Source organism: Schistocerca serialis, chromosome 1, assembly GCF_023864345.2.
Source record: "Schistocerca serialis cubense isolate TAMUIC-IGC-003099 chromosome 1, iqSchSeri2.2, whole genome shotgun sequence".
Lineage (NCBI taxonomy): Eukaryota > Metazoa > Arthropoda > Insecta > Orthoptera > Acrididae > Schistocerca > Schistocerca serialis.
The window spans coordinates 1,117,657,687-1,117,683,108 of NC_064638.1; positions in this window are offsets into that span (position 1 = coordinate 1,117,657,687).

Sequence of the window (25,422 nt, forward strand, 5' to 3'; positions counted from 1 at the left end):
ATTCATTTCAGTTTGATTTCATCTGTCCAATCGACCGACGTTCTCGCTCACGAAACATGGAGCATGAGAAACTGACAAGTTTAGTCCCAAAAAAGAGTGAGTTTGTGCCATCCTGAGGATGAAAATTCCATAACCAGGATATAGTTCGGAACCTATGGATTGAAGTCGCAGGTTTATGCCAAATCTCAAATAGGAAAAACTTTTATTGGGAATTTTAGGCATCGGTTATAACCCTAAAAAGTAATTTGTTCAAGTTAAAAGAGTGGCTTATCTTATATGATTATAGCTACTGTACTGGGTCTTTTTTGTGGTAGGTTGTCAATAGTTGTCTACAAATTATTGTTACTGCTTACTGGCTTGTTATGCTGGTAGTGTCGGTATTCTGTTAATATGAAGTGATTTGCAAATGTGGTGTACGGTGTGTATTTCCACTTTTAACTTCTGTATGTTATCAGAGTATCTTATGCTGTGCGTTATGTTTGTCTTTCACTCATGTGCTAAATGACAGTCATTGGAGGTTAATTGGCCTACATCTGCACAACTTTAATCAAATACAGCGAAACCGAGTGTTTATAACGTGCTTCTCAAGGTCACCACGACTTTCCTCGAGTATGTAACAAAACGTTTCTTCCGTCATCTCATATACTCGTAAAACTTGTCTGGTTATTCCGATAACTGAGGACAGAGTGTATAGTACTCGCCATGTCCTTTACGAGACAGGTAAGCTCATTCAAGCGCATTCAGCGTCTCTTTACCAGCAGAAGCCACTGTAGGTAGCGGGGAGCGGTCGTGGTAATTACGATGATAAATAATCACTCGCACTCCGGTCACTTACTACGAACACTTTTATTCTCACAGGGCATATGCAATGCGTATAGCATAGAACATGTACTACAGAGAACTGATCTGACATAGACACAGTTGATCTTGCTGCGGTAGGGCAGCGATATTATTAGGGGATAGAGCCAGTAGTTTTACTTTCCCACAAAGCCCCCGCGGCCCCCCCCCTCCCCCGAAGTCCAGAGCACAGTGACTGGTGTATGTCGTGCTGTGTTGTCCTGCTGGCGATGATAAGGGCCGACATATCGTATTCCACCAGAAGCCTGGGCGGCCGTTAAGGACAGCCCGCCCATGATATCAGCAGCGGTGCCGATGGGGCAGTGGCGGTGTCAATTGAGGTGTTGGTGGCTGGTGGTGCGTCGTCCGGCGTTGGTGAGGCTGTCGGTCCGCCGGCGGCGGTGTCTGGAGTGTCAGTCGTCGTTATGAAGTGCTCCAGGGCTGACACGAGCAGGTAGCCGTCCAAAGAATAAGTGGATTTCAGACCTACTGTGTCGACTGTAGGCCGAAGGGGCATGGAGTGCTCTAACGACCTTTAGACTGTGCTTTTCTATTGTGATTTTCTATTGTCGAATTTGGCCCTAACTACGATTAGTGAGTCCTGAAGTGTTATGGAAATGTCTTTTGGGAGGTAGTCTCACACATCTAGGCCAACCGTACATCTATTTTAGGAGCCTGGAGCTGAGGCCGGTGAAGAGTAAACACAGGGTGTGTCCACTAAAGTCCACGCTGGTTTTAGGAGGTTCAGTGACGCTGTTGTCGTTTTTCCAGCTTGCAAAGCGTTTGGCCCTCGTTTCAACATCTTATACGGGCCACACAAGGTGGAGGTCGTGTTTGACGGCGTCAGTCCTGAGCCTGACATGAGTACACAATTGGAGGTCCTTGTGCACAAAGATGGTCGTTTTGGAGTAGTGGGATGGCGGTGGGATATGGACATGGCGGATGTAGTCCCTGGCATGTTTTACTTGGTCTTCAGGATGACACCTACAGGATTGATGTTTCGTTATACAAATTTTGCTGGGAGGGTTACCGGTTCCCCATAGAGTACCTCTCCCAGTGAGGCATCCAGATCTTACTTGTAGGCACCTTGTATGCCCAGCAGCACCCAAGTGAGGGCCTCTGACCACTCCTGCTCGTGGCATATGAGTGCTGTCTTGAGGTTTTAGTTCCACCATTCCACAAGTCTGTTGGATTGTGGATGGTAGGCCGTCGTGTGAAACTGGTGGCACCCACAGAGGCAGCAGAGCCCAGAGAACAGGGCTGACTCGATCTGCCGGCCCTGGTCAGTTGTCAGGAACTCCGGGCAGCCGAAGCATGCAATCCATAGCATGATGAAAGCTCGGGTGATGGTTTGCCTGAGATATCAGTCAGAGGTATGGCCTCCACCCATCGAGTTGTCCTGTCTATGGCTGACAAGATGTACTTGTATCCGTTTGAGTCCCACCAAGTCTATATGTGCATATTGGAAATGACCCTTTGGGATGGCAAATTTCCCGATGGGCATTTGTGTGAAGTCTGTTGGCATTGGAAGCAGGCTCTCGTCCATGCAGTGCAGTCTCGTTTAATGTTCTGTTCTGTTATGAGTTTCAGTGTCAGGCATACTCTGGGATTAGACAAGTTGTGGAGGAAGTCGATAAGTGTCTTCCTGAAGTTCTGTGGGAGGACTGGTCATTGCTTACTCTGGGATACGTCACACCAAACTAGTTTGGTTTTGCTTGCAATGGTACACTGCTTGAGCTGGATGCCTATTGTGTGTTTGAAGCTCAGTCTCAGTTGATTGTGCCTCCACTAGTTGGTCAAAGCCAAGGTGTGTCCGTGAGGTAGCGAGTTGTGAGAGGTAGCCAGCCACCGTGTTTTCTGCTCCCTGCACATAGTGAACATCTGTAGTTTATTGTGAAATCAAGTCCAGGTGGTGGAATTGTTGAGGAATGGTACTGGCTGGAAGGCTTTTAATAGCATCAGCCGGAGGGTGGTGGTCTGTGTAGATAGTAAGCGGCTGGCCCTCAATGTCATCTCAGAAGTACTGAATCATGTGTATCGCCAAAAGCCCGTGGTCGAAATTTGACCACATTTTCTGGGAGTTGGTAAGTTTCCACGAGAGAAACCATAGGGGTTCGGTTGCACCAGGGACTTCCTGTTGTAGTACTGCTCCAGTTGCCTGATTGCTGGCATCAGCCATCATAACCATATGGGTGTCTGGCGATGGGAGTACAGGGTGATGGTCTGAGCGAGCTTGGTTTTGATGTTAATGAAAGCAGCTTTCATATTACGAGTCCAAGTGAGCTTATGTCTGCCTGGCGTGTTCTTGCTGCAGAGTGACTCTGTGAGTGGCAGAAGTGTTTCTGCGGCATGGGAGAGGTGTTATTGGTAAAAATTAATTACCCCTAAAAAACGACGCATTTCTTCATAGTCCGTCAGGGATGATGGTTTACGGATTTGGTCTATCTTTTCCGGGGTGGGGTGGATGCCCAAAACTTCGTCAGAGTTGGCATTTGTCCTCATTGACCACAACACCATGCTTTGCTAGTTGGTCGAATACCACTTGGAAGTGTTTATCATGATCTTGAGCTGTTTATGAGAAGATAATTACAATGTCCAAGAAACTGTAGCAAAAGGGCATGGTAAAAAGCAAGCCATCAATGAATGATCAGCAAATCTCAGCTGTGTTCTTCAGTCCAAAGGGCACAAAGAGGAATTCACATAGGCCAAAGAGCGTAAGTATTGTAATTTTTGGGATGTCCTCTGTCGCCTTTGGGCTCAGCAAATAAACTCTTTAGCAGTCAATCACACTAAAAATGGTTGCACCAGCCAGTCCATGGGAGAACTGCTGAATACTGGGCATGGGGTAACTATCAATTATGGTGTGCGCATTCAAATGTCTAGTCTCTGCAAAGGCGCCATGTTTCATCTTTCCCCATTCTCATAGGAGTCGATGAGGCCGACGCACTGTCTGATGGCCTGATGGTACCCTTGCATCACAGTTCCTTGATCACGGCTTTGGCCAGCTTTAGCCTGTGAGAGGCGAGGTGGTGGGGCCAGCATCGGACAGGGGGACTGGGGGTAATATTAATTCTGTCTACAGTACTGTTACATACGATGTTAACTTTTTATGGGGCTGATGTGGGGTAGCACATGAGGCACGCAATCCCCTCATGGAGGAGATATAACTGTTTACACTCAACCCAATCGCCAGAGCAATATCACTGTTTTTGGGTGGCCTGCTTGCAGGAGCGTCATCATCAGAAATGAGAGGCACTGGACTGACCTTTGGTTCTGAAGGCCTGGCAGCGCCTTGGCGGGCGGCTCTCATTGTTGCTGGTGTGATGACAGCTGTTGCTGTGTGATGTGCATTTGTGCCATGACCTCGGAGCAGCAGTTGTTGAGGTGTTTGTTAGCTGCTCATGAGCTAGCATTGGTGCAGTGGAGATTGGCACTTTAGCGTAAGGTTCAGTACTGTTTCAGAGATAGGACGAGCAGGTGGCGGAGTCTCGTCCATCGGTAGGTGGTCACTGTTTACTCCACTGATCGGCTCGTGGCTGTCACGATACAGTGTAATTCCGTGCCCAGGTCTGGCAGAAGATTATAATATCTCAAAAAATCTGTGCGCAAACTGGCTCTGCTGTGTCAGCTACGCAAAACGTCCATGGGCAAGGGGTGTGGTTGTCCAGTTGAATTGTGATAGAGACCACGCCTATCACGGGAATCACTAATTCGTTCACGGCGCGTAGTTGTATAGTGGATGATGTACGTTTTCCAGCTGAGGTGGCAGTGTGCTAACATCAGCGCTCGTATTGACTAGGAAGTATGTTGTAAGATAGTTGTCGTAGATGAATAGCTGGACGCTGTTAGGATGTAGACGTGAGATATGATGAGCACTGTGATGTTTTGTAGTGAGGCGGCTTGAAGCAGAGGAGCGACCTTATACACCTATGTCAGGCCACTGTACTGGTTTGGGTAGCTGCAGGCTGGGCGACAATGGCATGTGTCAGCTCCGAAATGTGCGTGGTACCAGCAGGGGCGGTGTGGCTGAGTAGGTGCAGTTGTTGTGCCCATTAGGCGTGGGTTGACTGCTGGGCGTGAATGTGGCGGGCGGTTGTTTAGATTCTGCTACAAACAAGGCACCTGGGTCCGTCATGGTATCTGATTGTTGATGCCTTGCTGCAGCAACAGCTTGCGAGGCTGCTGTGGGTGCGGTGTGGAAGGGCTCGGCTGAGGCCAGAGCAGCTTGGCGTCTGTTGGTTGACTGGGTGTTGCCCAGTGAGCACTGCACACTGGTCTCTGTAGGCATGGGCGGTGTGCAGGTTCTAAGGTAGCAAAAACTTGTGGTCATCTATGACCCCGCTCAACTGCCAACTGCATCATTTACTCACAGAGTGCGAATCGTACTTGTGGAGAATCAGCTATTAGTGGTGGCAGATGTAACTTAGTGTGTGGCTGGTGGTAATCTACCTGGTGGCGAGGGGCAGGGACCAGTATGAGGTTGTTGTAATTGGATGAGGTACATTCAGGTAGTGAAGGGAGACGAAAATTTAATATTCATGGGTGACTGGAATTCGAGAGTAGGAAAAGGGAGAGAAGGAAACATAGTAGATGAATACAGATTGGGGGTAAGAAATGAAAGAGGAAGCCGTCTGGTAGAATTTTGCACAGAGCATGAATTAATCATAGCTAACACTTGTTTCAACAATCATGAAAGAAGGTTTTATACATGGAAGAACCCTGGAGATACTAAAAGGTATAAGATAGATTATATAATGGTAAGACAGAGATTTAGGAAACAGGCTTTAAATTATAAGACATTTCCAGGGGCAGATGTGGACTCTGACCACAATCTATTGGTTATGAACTGTAGATTAAAACTGAAGAAACTGCAAAATGGTGGGAATTTAAGGAGATGGGAACTGGATAAACTGACTAAACCAGAGGTTCTAGAGAGTTTCAGGGAGAGCATAAGCGAACAATTGACAGGAATGGGGGAAAGAAATACAGTAGAGGAAGAATGAGTAGCTTTGAGGGGTGAGGTAGTGAAGGCAGCACAGGATCAAGTAGGTAAAAAGACGAAGGCTTGTAGAAATCCTTGGGCAACAGAAAAAAATATTGAATTTAATTGATGAAAGGAGAAAATATAAAAATGCAGTAAATGAAGCAGGCAAAACGGAATTCAAACGTCTCAAAAATGAGATCGACAGGAAGTGCAAAATGGCTAAGCAGGGATGGCTAGAGGACAAATGTAAGGATGTAGAGGCTTATCTTACTAGGGGTAAGATAGATACTGCCTACAGGAAAATTAAAGAGACCTTTGGTGAAAAGAGAGCCACTTGTATGAATATCAAGAGCTCAGATGGAAACCAATTTCTAAGCAAAGAAGGGAAAGCAGAAAGGTGGAAGGAGTGTATAGAGGGTCTATACAAGGGCGATGTACTTGAGGAAAATATTATGGAAATGGAAGAGGATGTAGATGAAGATGAAATGGGAGATACGATACTGTGTGAAGAGTTTGACAGAGCACTGAAAGGCCTGAGTCGAAACAAGGCCCCGGGAGTAGACAACATTCCATTAGAATTACTGACGGCCTCGGGAGAGCCACTCATGACAAAATTCTACCATCTGGTAAGCAAGATGTATGAGACAGGCGAAATACCCTCAGACTTCCAGAAGAATATAATAATTCCAATCCCAAAGAAAGCAGGTGTTGTCAGATTTGAAAATTACCGAACCATCAGTTTAATAAGTCACGGCTGCAAAATACTAATGCAAATTCTTTACAGACGAATGGAAAAACTGGTAGAAGTCGACCTCGGGGGAGATTAGTTTGGATTCCGTAGAAATGTTGGAACACGTGAGGCAATACTGACCTTACGCCTTATCTTTGAAGAAGTATGAAGACAGTAACTGTTCTCGAAAGCACAGATTATTGTTGTTGACCGTGCAGCTTTTCCCTGGAATAAATGATGACTAACTGAAACCCTCAGCTGCCGAGAGGTGTTGTTGATATACCTCGATGTGGACAGCTGAAAATGTGTGCCCCGACCGGGACTCGAACCCGGGATCTCCTGCTTACATGGCAGACGTTCTATCCATCTGAGCCACCGAGGACACAGATGAATAGCGCGACTGCAGGGACTTATCCCTTGCACGCTAACCATGAGACTCACATTCCCAACTGTCCACAATTCTACATATGTAATTTACCTTATAGACATTTGCCCGTTCACTCATTACTCACGCACACTTTGGCGATTCCCGTAAGAGTTTGGGCAAGCTGTGCGCATTCGCACAGACAAAGGTCAATGGCTGGGTAGCCTTTAATTACAAATATGAAGACAGTAACTGTTCTCGAAAGAACAGATTATTGTTGTTGACTGTGCAGCTCTTCCCTGGAATAAATGATGACTAACTGAAACCCTCAGCTGCCGAGAAGTGTTGTTGATATACCTCAATGTGGACAGCTGAAAATGTGTGCCCCGACCGGGACTCAATCCTGAAATTTAAGTAAAAAATTCATGATAGTACAGGAAATCTGTGTCACTCACATTGATTTATCATGCAAAATACAGCCCATGGCTTCAAAATAGTAAACTGATGACAGAAATGTCAAATCTGTACTATAGTGTTTGAGCTGAAGTTAGCAGTCACTTTCGATGGAGAGGCCATAAAATGTGAAAAAGAACTTGGGCTGTCAATGACTCTTCAAACTGGAAACATGGAGCAGAGTTGTTAAGGACTCACACAACAAGTTGTTTTCATATTAACTGCACAAAAACTTCAGAAAATGTTGAAATTGCGAATGCTGCTCAATTGATACTGCCATTTCAGTTGAAACAAATGATATGTAATTGAGCCATGTTGTTGAAAATATTTAGGCACTGATAAGTTCGGGTTTCCTAATATGAGAATTCAACAATGATGAAAGTTAAGAACTTTGTGATGTTTTGAAAGGCTTGAGCAGATGTGGGATAGTTAAAATCTGGGTTATAAAAAGATGAATAAAAGAAATACATTTTTACTGGCATTCAACTGTTACAGTAACAGACACTGTGAAATTACAAATGTATCTAAATATACAGTATATAAACAAAAAGGATTTGTTCATAAAAGCTAAAAGTACAATAAATTTTAATAAAGTACGATATTTAAGCTAAAACAATTTGAACAAAGCTTCTAGCATCAACAACACCCTCCAACGAATTACATCAGTCCTGTCACATTTTCATGTTTATAAAATGCATTAACTGAATAAAAAGGATTAATGGACAACCAACAGTACAGCCTGTACTTAAGCAAGTCGACGCAGCTTCTACCCATTCTACAGCCACTTTATTGAACATTTTTGTATGCATCACTTCATAGCTGTTCAATGATTTAGGTCGTCTACAGTGAGGTATGTCAATATGACTATTTTTTCTAGTGCCACGACAGTGCAAATCCTGTCTAAACTGGTATCCTGATAAATTTTGTTTATAGATAAGAGAGAAGTGTAAATGTACAAGGTTATTGCAGTTGATGTTCTTACATCTACAGTGGGCAAGTTTTTCAGAGTTTATAATAATCCTAATAAGTTTCTTCACAAGTACCAAAATATCCCGAACAAGTGTGCTACTGCCCCAAAACAAAAGCCCATAGGATATAATACTCCAGAAAACAAAATTGGCTGATCTTAGATAAGATAAGGTACAGGATTTTTAAAATGTCTTAGCAAATACGCCACTCTTAGCAACCTTGAACTAATATACTTAATGTGTGAATCCCAAGATAATATACTGTAAATAATAATACCAAAAGTTTAACAATACCTAAACAGTCTTATACTTGCAAATCTCTTAAACTAAGTATAGCTTGTCCAGTTTATCTCTCAGTGAGGAAGAATCCATTAGCTTGAAAGCAGCTTGATACTTGTGATAGGATGTCTTTATTTATAGGTTGAAGGATATCAAAGTCTGAACTGATACTGAAAAAAGTCGTATCAGCAGTGTAGATAATGGAGTGAGTATTTATGTATCATAGCAAATCCTTTATCATTAGGATAAATAACAAAGGTCCCAAAACTAATTTTCTGAGAAGCAAATCAAGCTTTAGGCATTCAGAAGCCTTCCTAAGCTCACAAAAAGTAACCTGAGCAAAGTGTTTCTCCTTATAGCCACAAACACCTTTTTAATCGAAGAGTCAATAGCATGAACTGTAGATTTACCCTTCGTGTAGCCGAACTGCGCACAGAAAGAATGTTATTATATTCCAAATAAACAAATAACTGGTAACAGGTGACGGATTCTAAAACATTGGATAAAACTGGTGTCAGAGATACTGTGTGATAACTAGAGTGGTAATTTCTCTCTTTTCTTATTAATGGGTGCAATTTTTGATAATTTTGACGCTTCTGGAAAGACACCTTCATTTAAACATTTATTTATACAATTAGCAGGAGGAAACTAGGTTTTTAACACATTGCTAGAAAGGACATATATATCTGCAATATAAAAGGTCTAAAATTATTTATAATACTTAAAACAACATATGGTGTTACCTCTGAGAAAAGAAATCGTATTTCATAACCCAGCTTATGTTACGGTATTTTATGATATCAGATACTATTTCATGAGACCTAACAATGCTTTCAAAAATTTCATTAAAAGACTATGTATGAAAATTATTAACGTAAACTGGTGATGCAGCTGGAGACTCTTTTTGTTTGTTTTTGGCCACTGACTTTGTTACACCCCATGCTTCCTTACTTTTACTTTTGGATGGCTTTATACTAAACAAGTTACGTTGTTTCTTATCTTCATTAAATGCAAGTTTATAATCCTTAAGTATCTTAGCTTAGCCATATCTATTTCGTGTTGTCAATAAAAATCTAAATACATTAACCATCTGTATTTCATACTGTATAGTTGAGAAGTATGTTATGCATTCTTAAACCAATAATTATTAGGGTTGGGAATGACTTTGCGTTTATACTGATGGAAGCTGATCTCAAAAATATTTAAGGAATCATAAAAATCTTTCTAATATTATATGGGCAGAACAATAACTAATATTGTTATACATATCTTTTGAAAAATTATTCTCGAGTATAACCATAAAACTAGAAATTTTGCACCTCATTATCGGTCTTTTAATGGCTGCATTGCGCTCTTTGAGACTTATTTATTTCTACATAAACTGAATCATGATTTGAGAAAGCAATGGCTGCTTGCCCATCGTCCGCTTCTGTAGACCGGCCAATCATGTTCCTCCGGAAGGGGGCACCACATCGGTGGTCGTGGGGGACCACAGCGCGGCTCGTCATTTGCGGGATTCCACACTGCACTGAGCTGAAAACCGCTACCCTGTTTACTAAATTGTTGTGCAGATGTATCTCCACTGCCTCTTTAAAGATCGAGTCCCTCATGCACCGGCTCCACCGCAACTGTATGGCCTCCCGAAGATCCTTAAGGAGAATGTCCCACTATGTCCTATACTGAACACCATAAATTCTCCGACATATGGTGTAGCCAAACACCTAATCCAGCTGTTAAAACCCGAGAATTATTCATCATTTGTAAGTATTTTTTGTCAAGACAAGTAGTCTCTTTTCTAAATTTACAATTAATAAAACTAAAAATAAATTATTTTAAGAGAATTTTAAATTCATTTGTACTATGTGTACCTTTTGTCACATTAAATGCAACATTTACATAATCTTCAATCGCTATACTGCACTCTTTCCAGTGACTACTATGGTTAAATGTAATAAATTTTCAAGTTATCCTAAAAAGGTTGTGGATCACCACTAGGTGACCTACACGAGTATAGTGAAACAATAACAATGTTTAAATGCACAAAATATATTCCTATAGCTTCAAAGTGCAACACAGTAGTCAAGTAACCAAGGTCTACTCCACTATCATTTATTAAAGGTTTCTTAAGATAAACTGCACAATGCTGCATATTTGCCGAATTCAGCATTGAGAGAGCCTATCTTAAACGACAAAGTTGTGAATTAAAAGGGCAATCATTATTCCTGCTATTTTTCTCAAAAAAATAACCAGCTTCAGACTGAATGAAGTGAAGACCTATGTACAAAATTCCTAATGCTAATTTGACTCTGATCTTTGATATATTCCCTAACCACCTTCATAGGCCTAGTATTGATATAATTAAATCATGCTTAATTTTAAACTGGTACTCGAGCATGGATCTGGGTAAACCAGCCAGGCCCATGCCTTTTTTGCTATCTCCAAAAAAGAATTTTCCTTACAAATGGCTTCTTAACGATAATCAAAATGAAATTTTCGAGCTGTTCTCCACAATAGTCATGTCAGGAATTATGAAAGAGATACAAACTGCTGAATATCTTTCAATTCTATTGAATACAACGAAATTTTAGCCCTGCAAAAGTTATCAGTTTTAGATCCAGAGGCCAGATGTACGTCATGGTATCAAATGTTTCTGGCTCAGACTTCAGATTGCAGTCACAAATAGGCTAAGAAGAATCTTGATTGTTGTTTGTGCATTGTAATGCTCATTAGCTTAATCTGATCTTGCACAATCAGAATGAAAACTTTTAACCAGCAAGAAACTTTATTGAAACGCAATTAGCGAAACGTTTAGTGAACTTTATATGGGACTCAGTAAAGTAATGTGCTTGGCACAAAGAGCTGCAGATTGAAGCCGAGAAAGAAACTGAAAAGCGTTTAACAACTGTCCATCAAGGTATATATTATGATTAAAAATTTTATTGAACTGTGACTGATGTTTCAAAAGAAACTGATAGAGAGGTACCAGCCACATCATCTAGATTCTATGATTAAGTATTTACAAAGTTTCAAGTGCTATTTTAATTTAACAATGCGTAATTAACTTTTTCATTGAACAGAAATTTTAAACACAGAATTACAGAAGCATAATCTATGTGACGTCGAATTTTTGAACAAACTGAAGCAGTTACTGGTTTTAAGAACTTCTCGTGAATTTATGTGTGAGGAAATTAGACATGAAATTGACCAAGCCATTGCTGATACTAATCTTGATGAACCTAAACTTCTCAATCGGCACAAAACTGCAAAATATTTCTATTAAGGTAAAAAAGGATACATCTAATTCAAAATGTTTCAAGAATTTTTCTGAAAATCATATTTTGAACTTTTTAAGTCAGTTGATTATGTCATTGCAGAGTAGATTCGTCAATGATTCTGCAAATGTTTTAAAATCGTTAGAAATATTTACTCTTGGACATCCTACAGGCATCACAAAATTTTCAAATTTTACAAAAATTATTTTTTGATAGAGTGATGATAAGGAAGTTGTGAAGTTCTTAAAAAACTTCTTATGGACAAGAGGACTAATTCCAGAGTCTGTGCACCTTGCTCGCTTGCTTATTACAGTCCCTGTATCATCCTGTGATAATGAAAGAAGCTTTCCTTTTTAAGTCTCTTCAGATCTTATTTAATCCTGTGACGCAGTTGTCCACTGCAGTGGACAGCTGTTACTATCATTTCTTTGGCGTCCATTCCAGTGGATACTCCCTACTGGTGCTGTGCCCTGTGTGCATTTACAGCATCAGGACTGCTTAAAAACGCCAAAGAATCGCATTAACAGCTCTCCTCCACAGTGAACAACTGCACTGGAGGTTTAAGATCAACATTGTTGTAAGATTGACTCAACCATATTGTTATTTTGTATATTTACTACGATGTTAGAAATAAATTAGATTTGATGAGATTTATGTCGTGACACTCAAAGTGTGGCACAGTTTTTATGTGTCATCAGAATTCAATTAACCAAAAATTATACAAATTTACTTCAAAGAAATAACGATGGATGCCACAGATTCATACATGTATAAGCCGGCAGTGTCCTTATTTCAAATTCCTTAAACATTTCGCTACATGACTCTCTATGAGTAGCAACTCCTGTCACAATCCTAACAACCCTCCTTTGGAAGTACACTGATAAGCCCAATGTCCACCACCACATTGGATGACACTTGATGGCATTACGAGCACATGACACGATTAAAAAAGTATATAAGCGGAGCAGACACAGATGGGGGATCACCCTAGAGAAGATATAGGTCGCAAATGGGGAAGTCTATTCAGAAAAACGACATTGATAAAGGTAAGATAAGTGTAAACTCGAAAACGGTGAAACTGGTCGAATGTTCACTTGCTACTGCTGTGAGCATCTATGGAAAGAGGTAGAACGACAGTAAACTACCACTAGGTGCTAAGTAGTTGGACGTTCACGACTCTTCGTAGAACGTGGGGTTCGGAGGCTTGTGTGCTCGGTAAAGCAGGCTAGATAGTGATCTGTGGCATCTCTGCCAAGAGATCTCAATGCGAATGCACACATAAGTGTTTCGAAGCACACCATTCGTCATACATTGTTGAGCATGCCACAGCAGAGCATCCGTATGTGTTCATATGTTGATCCAACCACTTCGTCAATTACGACTGCAGTGGTCATAGAACCATCGGGATTCAAGCTGTTGATCAATGGAAATGTGTGGGCTCTTCAGGTGAATCAAATTTTTCCTATACTATGTCGATCGCCATATCCACAAACGCCATCACCAAGGTGAACGACGGCAGGAAATGTGCAGCGTGGATCCAGGCTGGTGGGAGCAGTATTATGTTATGGGAGACATTCTGCGCTAGCATGGCACTCGTCGTAGTAATGGGAGACACACTGGAAGTTGTGAACCACCTACATCCATTTGCGGTTGATGTCTTGCCCCACAGTGATGCCGTCTTTCAGCAGTATAATTGTCCGTCTCTTGGAGCCAGAACCGTGCTACAGTGGTTTGAGGAGCATCGAAGTCATATCTCGGTGACCAAATTCGCCTGACGAAATCGGGCGTCATCACCGCGTACACAAATCATCGGTGCGCTATTTACGCATACTACATGACCTGTGCATAGACGTCTAATACCACATACCTCCACAAACCTACAAACAGACTGTCATAACTGTACCTAACCTTGCTTCCAATATTTACGAAATTCTTCCACACCGTTTTCTCTTATTTATGACCGAAGTTTTATCACTGAACCATTTTCCTATCTCGTTTACTGTCTTGGAGGTTTCCTATCCGAGATCGTTTTCAGGGTCCCCTTTTATAAAACTGCTTGTGTCATCAGCAAACAGTATTGCATCTGATGTCATCAAGTGGTTTAGGAAATCAGTTATACGTATGGGGAACAACAGAGGACCTAATGCGAAATCCGAATGCGCAATAGCCAACTACTTTTTAATTTGGAAGGTATTCTCTGCCTTCATGAGATATTTCCACTCTCTGGTGGATATCAGAGAGATAGGTCGTAAATCGCTTTAGGTTCATTCCCGAGTCCCGTAACAGTCTTGTTATACAAAACTTGAAGTCATTGTTAACTAGATAAAAATGCTTGAATAAATCTAAGAATATCACTCTGCCTCATTCATTCATATCCAAAGCACTTACGACAACTCTCTGGAATTGAAAGATTACTGTTCGGCTGAGGTGTTCTTTCTAAACCCTTACTGAACATTAGTCAGCACTTCTACGTCTACATAGATACTATGCACTCCACCATATGGTGCGTGACGGAGGGTACCTCGTACCACATCTAGCATCTTCTCTCCCTGTTCCACTCCTAAACAGAACGAGGGAAAAATGACTGCCTATATGCCTCTGTAGAGCCCTAATCTCTCTTATGTTATCTTTGTAGTCTTTACGCGAAATATAAAGTGGCGGCAGTAAAATTGTACTGCAGTCAGCCTCAAATGCTGGTTCCCTAAATTTCCTCAGTAGCGATTCACGAAAAGAACACCTCCTTTCCTCTAGAGACTCCCACCCGAGTTCCTGAAGGATTTCCGTAACACTCGCGTGATGTTCAAATCTACCAGTAAGAAATCTAGCAGCCTGCCTCTGAATTGCTTCTATGTCCTCCCTCAATCGGACCTGATAGGGATCCCAAATGCTCGAGCAGTAGTCAAGAATAGGTGATATTAGTGTTTTATGAACGGTCTCCTTCACAGATGAACCACATCTTCCCAAATTCTACCAATAAACCAAAGAAGACTATCCGCCTTCCCCACAACTGCCATTACATGCTTGTTCCACTTCATATTGCTCTGCAGTGTTACACCCAAATATTTAATCGACGTGACTGAGTCAAGCACTACACTACTAATGGAGTATTCAAACATTATGAGATTCTTTTTCCTATTCATCTGCATTAATTTACATTTATCTATATTTAGAGTTAGCTGCCATTCTTTACACCAATCACAAATCCTGTCCAAGTCATCTTGTATCCTCATACAGTCACTCAACGACGACACCTTCCCATACGCCACAGCATCATCAGCAAACAGCCGCACATTGCTATCCACCCTATCCAAAAGATCATTTATGTAGACAGAAAACAACAGCAGACCTACCACACTTTCCTGGGGCACTCCAGACGATACCCTCACCTCCGATGAACACTCACCATCGAGGACAACCTACTGGGTTCTATCACTTAAGAAGTCTTCGAGCCACTCACATACTTGGGAACCAATTCCATATGCTCGTACCTTAGTTAGGAGTCTGCAGTGGGGTACCGAGTCAAATGCTTTCCGGAAGTCAAGGAATATGGCATCCGTCTGATACCCTTCATCCATGGTTCGCAAGATATCATGCAAAAAAAGGGCGAGTTGCATTTCGCAGGAGCGATGCTTTCTAAAGCCGTGCTGATGCATGGACAGCAACTTCTCTCAAAGAAATTCATTATATTCGAAGTGAGAATATGTTCGAGAATCCTGCAACAAACCGATGTTAAAGATATTGGTCTTATATACAGGAGTCACCTGCGCTTTTTTCCAGTCACTCGGGACTTTACGAAGGGCAAGATATTCGCGATAAATGCAAGCTAAGTAAGGAGCCAATGCATTAGAGTACACTCTGTAAAACCGAATTGGAATCCCGTCAGGACCTGGCGATTTATTTATTTTTAACCCATTCAGCTGCTTCACAACGTCAGGGATGTCTATCACTATGTCCTCCATACGGGAATCTGTACGAGACTCAAATGGTGGTATGTTTGTACGATCCTCCACGTGAAAGATTTCTCAAATGCTAAATTTAATATCTGAGCTGCTGTTTTGCTGTCTTCCGTTGCCAGGCCAGACTGACCAGTGAGTGACTGGATGGAAGCCTTCGACCTACTTACCGATTTTACGTAAGACCAGAATTTCCTCGGGTTTTCAGCAAGATCTTTTGCTAAGGTATGACGGTGGTAGTGGTTGTACGCTTAGCGCATCGCTCTTTTTTATAGCAGCACGAATCTCTACTAACTTTTGCCTGTCCTCATTCTCTCGATCTTTCTTGTACGGCGAGTGCAACAGTCTTTGCTTCCTGAGCATTCTCCGAATTGCGCTGTTAAGCCACGGTGGGTCTTTTCCGTCTGTAACCCACTTTTTCGGCACATACTTGTCCAATGCGTGATTTACAATGTGTTTAAAATTTGCCCATAATTCTTCCACGTCCATCGTACCAGAAGTAAATGAAGTCGATTCATTTACTAAGTGGGATGCTAACAACTGCTTATCTGCTCTTTCTAGTAAGAATACACTCCTAGCCTTCTTGACCGACTTTTTAACTTTCGTAAACATAGTCGCAATGACAACATAATGATCACTAATCCCTGTCTCAACACTGACACCATCGATGAGGTCTGGTCTGTTCGTGGCTACCAGATCTAAAATATTTCCATTACGTGTTGGCTGTCAATTTAGCTGCTCAAGACAGTTTTCGGATAATGCATTCAAAAGTAATTTACACAACGGCTTGTCTGTACCACCTGTAATGAATCCATAGACATCCCAGTCAACACTAGGTAGTTTGAAGTCGCCTCCGACTAATATATCATGATCCGGGTATATCTGCGATACAGAGTGTAGACTCCCTTTGAATGATTCTAGACACTCTGAAAATTTACTGCTAATATCTTGATAGATGAAGTGTCTTTACACTGAGCCGTCCTGATTTCCCTCGTCGACTTGTGAGTGTTCATCATGACACCTCGCACTACTGCCTAGCTTAAAAAAAGACCCATGTGCATGCCACAAGTACTCTGTTACCCGAGTAGCTGCTTCCTTTGTGTAGTGCACCCCTGACCTATCAGGGGTGTCCTACAATTCCCCACCCAATAGCGCAAGTCTAGAAATCTGCAGCCAAGACCGTCACAGAGTCGACGAAGCCTCTGGTTAAGACCCTTCACTCAGCTCCAAACCAAAGGACCCCGATCCACTCTGGGAACGATGCTGCAAATAGAGAGCTCTGCTTGCACCTCGCGTGCGAGGCCAGCGGTTTTCTCCAAATCCGCCAGCCGCCTGTACGAACTGAGAATCGCCTCAGAACCCAAGCGACAGGCATCATTGGTGCCGACGTGAACAACTACTTGCAGACGACTGCACCCTGTACGCTCGATAGCCACAGGCAAGGCCGCCTCCACATCTTGGATGAGTCCTCCCGGCAGACAAACTGAGAGCACGTTGGAATTCTTTCCAGCCCTGTCCATTATTTCCCTAAGGGGCTCCATAACCCGCCTAACGTTGGAGCTCCCAATAACCAGCAAGCCTTTGCCCCCGTGTGCCTGCTCGGGCCCTGCTGAAGGAGCGGCCACCTGCCCACTGACAGGATGAACGAGTGAGGCCAGCCGGCCAGCCTCCACATTGACCGCCTCGAGCTACGCAAACGCGTTGCAGTCCGCCACTCACCCTGAGGTGAGGGCGGCCCCAACGCGCCAGGTACACTAGAAGGTGCCTCGGCGGCTGAGTCAGCGGACGCAGCAAGCGACACCTGGGGTGTCTCAAGCGACGCGTCAGAGCCTCCGCCGTCGCTGCACCTCGAGGCAGCAGCGTGGAGCCGGCTGACCATGGCCAACAGCACGCTCAGCTGCTCGCGAACCGCGGCCAGTTCCCCCTGCGCCCTCACACAGCACGCACACACCCTATCCATGCTACTGCTAATATCTGGACGTATACAGTTGTGACAAATAAAACAACAATATGCGACTGCACAATTGCGTCACCAGCGCCAGTTTGAGCTGCGATATATGAACAATTACTTACGAACCAAGCAATCAAATGACCACGACTACGCCACTATACAGATATTACAATGCGACCCTACCCTTGTCTTAGTACAAATGACAACCGCCTACGCGATGTTACACTGTACCGTTATTAAAATTTGATACTACCCCTTTCTAATTCGAAAATATGCAAAGATCCGAAAAATTTCACCACGCATGCACACAAACACACAAATTAATTTGAATTAAACCTGCGGAACTAATACGAAAAACTGAATATACGATTAGTTCTTGCTACTGCTGCTCGCACACGTCACTCTGCAAGCACAGATGAAACTGCACTGGCCTCTGTCTGCTGCTGACTGACTCTACGAAATAAACAGAAAGCACTGGCTGTCCAAAACAAACAACTAACGACTCCGTGAATTTATACTCAATAAGCAATATTACTCCTCTCAAATACGCGAATACGCAAGGATTTTATGTAATTAAATATGCAAGCGCACAAACACTCGGAGAAATTAAGAATCAAGCTACAAAACAAATATGAAAGCTAAATATGCAACTCGCTACTGCACTGCTGCTGCACTACTGCTGCACCGATACTTCACCAGCTACTGCTCAAGGCTCACTTCATTTTTATTCAGCAAATCAGCTATCCTTTCATTCATTACTCTTTCGTTTTCTTGGGAAAAACCTGCAATGATCAGACAGTTTTACGATTATGTATGTCAAATCCTTTTCGCAGAATGACTTTATTATGGATGGTTTTATAATGAATGGCTTAGTTTTGATGGAAATACTCCTATTGTGAGAAAATATTAGTTAGCTCAGTAAGATGAGCATCTATACTAGTGGAACTATATTTGATTGCGTTTGCTGTAATTCAATCAACATTTTATGTTTTAATTTATTAGTAGCATTTCTCAGCTTAGGTTCCTTTAGTGGTACAAACATATTGTCTTGTCACTAATGGGTACGGTTATCTTTTAATTAATTCAAATGTTCATATTTAAGATCAGATTTTGTGTCGTATTTGCTGTACTAAATGCAGTGGGAACAGTATCGGCATTTTCTATTACAATTACCTTAACAATGAAGATAATCTCACTCCCGAGTCATTTATGCTCTATCGTGATCTGTGGTACAGATTGTGTGTTTCATCTTCCTGACACATGTGATAATGTCATTGACTTGGGCGTAAATACAAAACGTTGTGGGCTTGGACTGTATGGTAGTGAAGTTTCAAGTTAGTAAACAGTGAAAATGAATGTGATGGTTCCGGAAGGTCAGCATAAGCTAATGGATTTTTCATGTCAGATATGTTCGAAATCTCCAGCGGCGGACCCAGCAAACACGACAACGTCTTGCCTGCTACAATTAAAAGTGAGCAAATAACTTGTCTTAAGAACGATAGTTTTCGTTGAGATCATTTGATTAAAATAATTTTTTGAGGCGAGAAGCTGTTTTGATACTCTAAGTGAAAGACTGCAAACTACGTGTCGTGTAAAATAGGTGCTGTAGTGTATGTTATAAAAGAGATATTTTTGGTCATGGCACTAGAGGCATTTTATTGTAATTTTAAATTCTTAGTGTTAATATATCTCGTACAGAAATAAAAAAATTAATTTTTGATAGGAAAAGGAAAATTTAACATCAAACAACTTACTCCACTGGAGTATATTTGCACTCTTTGCTACTTATCTGTAACCCAAATAATTTTGGTTTTGTAAAAATTGTGGCTGTGTGAGACAGGTCTTGTGGTGGAGTTATTTTGCGAATGATATAGTAAAATATCTAATTTGTTTTATAATTTCATTAGTAATCAGTGTTCAGGAGGTTAGTAAACTGTTATCCATTACAAAACTTAAGGACAACTAAACATAGAGGAAAAGTCAAGAAAAACTCAAAAACTTCAGAAGAAAGGAAAGAGAACTTAGGAAACATCTAGATTTAAAGGAAAAGGTCAGGAAAGAGTAATACAGAGACTTGTCATTCTCAAAAGCCGATGGAGTATCCTTATCAGAATCTAATTTAAGTTTGTACAGAACTCCACAAATTTTATGAAGGGCAGTGAAAAAAGTTAAAAAGCTGCTTTTAGGTAAACCAACTAAGAAACATGTTGGTCTGAAGAAATTGTTAAAGTGCCAGGGATTTCTGAATATTTTATCACTCACTAATTGTAAATTGAATCTCAAGGTTTCTGATGAAACAAGTAAACAGTTAAAAATGGATCAGTTATCAAGGTCATGACAGAAGGCATACAAAATCTTTAGAGATTCTGAGGCTAAGAAACACAGAGTTGTTGTAGAGCTGTTACATTGTTCTCTTGATTAAAACAGCTCAAGAGCAGAAAATAGAGCACATAAAGGCTAGTCTTTATGCACTGTAAAGAAAACACCCTTTTTGGTTTTGGATACGCTTCAAAATGTTTGTGTAGATATTGTACTAATGATTATCTGGTGAATAATCTGCAAACAAATTTTTTTCAGGAGGTATGGAATTATTGGAACACAGTCTGCAATGTGAAAACCAAACGCTGTGTGATGAATGCTTGTACAGGGTGTGAAAATTGTTTCCCTAAACTTCAATCCAGGTTCGATGATGCAGTTAGTTGTGATACAGAAGTGAAATGGAAACAATGGATTGATGTTTATTGACAACCAAAACTTGTAGAAATTAATGGTACCATTGCTAAGAAGAAATTCTACTGCTTTGTTAAAGACACACAGTCTGCTGAATTTGAGACAAGAAAGCAAAAAACTTGAGTGATACAGTTAAACTATGTAGAAAATGTTTCCATTATTATTCACGATCAAATTCAGAGTGCTTATTGGCTGCACGAGAAAGTAACAGTTTGTGTTGCAAGATAACTCTTCTTAATTTTGCATTGAAAGACATAAAATAACAAAGCAATATAAAACCATCCATTAAGAGTTCAAACTTTATAATTTATATATATGGTTTCAGTTTGAGTGTAGGATATCAAAAATTGCATTCAGAACAACAGAATTTGTAAGTACCCTGTGTGTGTATCTGTCGAGGTAAGTGTAGTGACTTGGCAAGACAGCCAAGCCACTCGGAGGTAGCCGAAAGGCACGCGTTTAAGCTCACGCAGACTGGCATGAGGTCTGGAACAGGACAATGTCTTGAGAATTGCAAATAAAGTACGAAGATCTTGGAATACTTAACTTTAATCCATAATTGGTGTACATCGCTCTTGACGGTACATTAATAACAATCTCAATATAAACTGGTAATGGCGCCTTGCTAGGTCGTAGCAAATGACGTAGCTGAAGGCTATGCTAACTATCGTCTTGGAAAATGAGAGCGTATTTGTCAGTGTAGCATCGCTAGCAATGTTGGCTGTACAACTGGGGAGAGTGCTAGGAAGTCCCTCTAGACCTGCCGTGTGGCGGCGCTCGGTCTGCAATCACTGACAGTGGCGACACGCGGGTCCGACGTATACTAATGGACTGCGGCCAATTTAAAGGCTACCACCTAGCAAGTGTGGTGTCTGGCGGTGCCACCACAGTAAGAATCATGTTTTAGGTTCACTTGTTGCATGAGATATATTTGTATTTAACAAAACAGGCTTGTAATTCAAATGAAGTCATGGAACTTCAGGAATTTGCAGGATACATTATTGAGTGGTGCAAATTATTTTTCAAGTCTCATACCAAACGTTTAGTTTTCTGTTTAAATATAATTTAAAAAATTAATTTAATTTGTCAATTGTGTTTAATTCTGCACAATCAACTAAGTGCATTATTTGTCATTTAGAAGAAGAAATGTAGGTGTACTGAGTAATGAACCTCATGAAAAATGAGTATTGCGACACATGGGAAGGATTAGTAGCATACTTACTTACTTGTAAATAATAAGTGGTATTTGTACTTAGTGTTATAATTACAAATACTACTATTACTGTCAAATTGTAACTAATTCTTGACAATAAATCACAATAGTTGGCAGCTGTCTTCATGACCTTCATGGATGTACACTGGCTATTGCCCTGATAGCATTTTTCTTTGCAATGAATGCTTCGTGTCCCAAGTGTGAGATTGCTTCATAAAATTCTGTTAGTATTAATGAAAGGTAGTAACTAAATAAACAAACTTTTTGCCAGACTCTATTGTTACCAGTGATGCTTGTATTCTGCCGTATGTGTAATTAAATGAACTGTGTGTATGTGGTTTTATTGACTATCTAAATCAGATTGTAATTTATATAGAAAAGAAACCCTTGTACTCAGCTGGGATTCAAGTCCCCATCTGGTCATCCAGAATTGAATTTTCCGTGGTTTTCATAATTCTTTTTAAGGGAAAGGCTGAGGCGGTTCCCTTGTAAAGAACGTAGTGAATTTCCACCTAAGTTTTGAGTTTGTGCTCTTGTTGCTGATGATATCTTTGTAAACACTTGTCCTGTTTTACAGAAAATTACTTTCATTTAACATTCATTTTGCTAAATTATCTTCTGAGCAGCAGACAAAACAAGTCATGTCTCTCCAACCACAATATTATTCTTGGGGTCATGTGGAATGATGAAGCGATGTGACGGATTGATAGGATGCTGGACTTCAGGGCATCATTTTTCATTGAGACCTGCTCTTGCAACCTGTTGGTGAGCTACCTGCCAACCTGGAGCGATGAGTAGTACACTTTGTCCGTTGTGTCCATAAGCAGTCAAAGGACAATGGTACCTTCATCTTGACTTTTGTGGGTGATTCATTGACCGAAAAGGTAAAGGTGACGGTATACTTAATACTTACGCGATGTGACTTCTCTCCCCCCTCCCCGTGCGGTGCTTCAAGTGTCTGAAATTTGAACACACATCTTCGTGTTGCAACACTACCCCCATCTGTAGAGATAGTGGATTTGGGACTTTCATGGTGCAAATTCATATCTGCCGAAGATCCAGGTTTTCCACAGTTTCCCTAAACTGCTTAAGGCAAATACCAGGGTGGTTCTATTTCAAAGGAACAGCTGATTTCCTTTCCAAATCCAAGCTTGTACTCCGTATCTACTGATCTTGTTGACTGAACATTAACTAAATTCTTCCGTCTTAATACTGAAATGCTCTCTGTGTGTTTCATTGCTGAGAAACACAGACACATTACATGATATAGCCAGTGTGGGTTCTGTTAAAGTAACTACAACAATAAATGATTTTCAGGTTTTTGGAAACTGATTAACACTTGTGACCAACTGAATTAGATTTAATTTCTCTGCTGGAGAATGTGTGCTTTTCAGATTGGAAGATCAAATAGTTGAGCGTGTCACACATGACTGCCCCCCACCCCCACTCCCCCCACCAGGGGGCTCACAATTTTTTTGTGGTATATGCTTGGCTACCATGGGGCCCCAGCCTTTGCAGAATACCTTCTTTTCTGTGCTGCAAACTTATTTTTCCACTATCCCTTTCCCCCCTGCCTGTCCATGAGATGGTTTTCTTGGTGCAAACCTGCTTGGACCAGATTTATGATTTGGCACTCGAGTTTTCTCTTCCAACATTTTCTCCAACTTTCTGCTAAACAAACACATGATCCGCATTGTTAAGTTTGATGTAGGAAAGGTCGCCCAATGTGGTGTATGCTCCACCTTTTTGCATTTCCATCTTTTCACCCTTCCATTTAATAATGTAATACATCCAAAACAAAATCCTGAACTTCAGCCATCCTCCTGTGGAGGGGGTCATCAAGTACCTGCACGGTGGTAGCCCCCTGACCACATAGGGATCACACTGTTGGTGCTTCAACTGAAAACTCCCCATGTATGCTAGGGAGTATCTGCCCATCATGACTGGGGCACAGAGACTCTCAGCAACTGATTATTGGCCAGGGAGCTGTTTCTAAAGCTGGGTGGCGGCCATGGGGAGCGCTCCCATTCGGAGTGGGTGGCACCGTGGCGGATGAACTGTAAATGAAGCAGATGAAGTTGTCTCCCGCTGGTGGCCGTATGGCCCCAGCAATCTCTGTTAAAGAAAAGTCCTTGTTCAATGCCTAGAGATACAACCTCAAGTTGTTCCAGTCACTGGTTATAGTGTGGGAGGAACATAGGGTTAAACAGTAAGCAGGGAAATATTCCCTGCAGTACTTGATTTGCACAAGGGCTGATGGTGATTCCTTCTTGGCCACAAAGCCCTTATTTTTTGTGGAGAACTTAGAGCACAAGTTTGAGTAAGTGGCAGCCGTCTCTGACATGAAAAGTGGATGAGTTTTGATCAAAGCAGCTTCCCCTGCCCAGTCACAGATGCTGCTTGCTTGTAACAAGTCAGATCACATACCAGGCACTCTCCATAACAGTCTATATATGGTTCAGGGCATCATTTTTCATGGAGACCTGCTCTTGCAATATGATAATTAGCTACCTGCCAACTTGGAATGATGGGTTGTATGCTTTGTGCGTCATGTAAATAAGGGGCCAAAGGGCAATAGGGTTGCTGCTGGTACTTCGTCTTGGCCTTTGTGAGTGATTCATTGACTGAGAAGGTAAAGGTGATGGTATAATTATGTGATGTGAGAACATGTCTTCCCCCCCCCCCCCTCCCCCCCACGCGTTGCTTCAAGTGCCTGAAATTTGAGCATGTCTTCACCTTGTAACACTAGCCCCATCTGTAGAGATAGTGGATGACTGCTGCATGTGAACACTCCTTGTGCCCATCCCCAATGTCTGTGTTAACTGTGGAAAGCACTATTCTCCCTGCTTGCCATATTGCACTTTTTCCAGAAAGAGATGAAGATACATGAACATAAGACTTTGGACAAACTAACTTATCAACAGGAAAAGAAGAAGTACGAGTGGTTGCACCCAGCATGAATAAGTCATATTCTGCAGCTATGACGCACACCCTTTAGTGACGATACTCCCGCCCATTACACTTCCTAAAGTGGGCTCTCAGGGCCTCCTGGTCAAGCCTGCTCGCTGATGTTTGGGGGCTTTCTTCTTGCTGTTTCCTTCACATCTACTTTTGGGATCATTGGCCTCCGTCCCACTGGTGACATTGGTCCGCACCTTCCAGCCAGAGACAAATCACCTACCTCTGGCTTCTCTCATCAGGAAGGGGTCCCTCAGCACACTTCCTTCCAAGGCTTCTTCCAGTCTACAACTGGACACCAGCCAGTGGTTGAAGGAGCCACAGGCTGCTGGTTTCAGGCTTTGGAATCATTATCATTACCTGAAACTGATTCAGAGAAACCCTTGCTATCATGCAAAAAACCCAAGGAGAGGAAAGCTAAGACAAAGTCCTCCAAGAAGAAGGAGATTCTGGTGACCTATTTGCCAGCAGATCCCATCTGTTCCACTCCTGTGGCCAAGGCAGAGGTTCTGGTGCTCCCTGAGGCACCACACAACAAAACCAAAAACCTATTTGTGTTGATGCCTTAACCCCTCAACCAGTGGCAGCAGGTTACCCTGGGGCATACCCGGCCTCCTTGGTCTCTTCATGATACATTAACAACATTATTCACACGTCGACGAGGCATAGTGCTTCAGTGCTGTTGCAGATATAGCTCACAGTGGAATGATTCCACTGGTCTGCGTTGGCC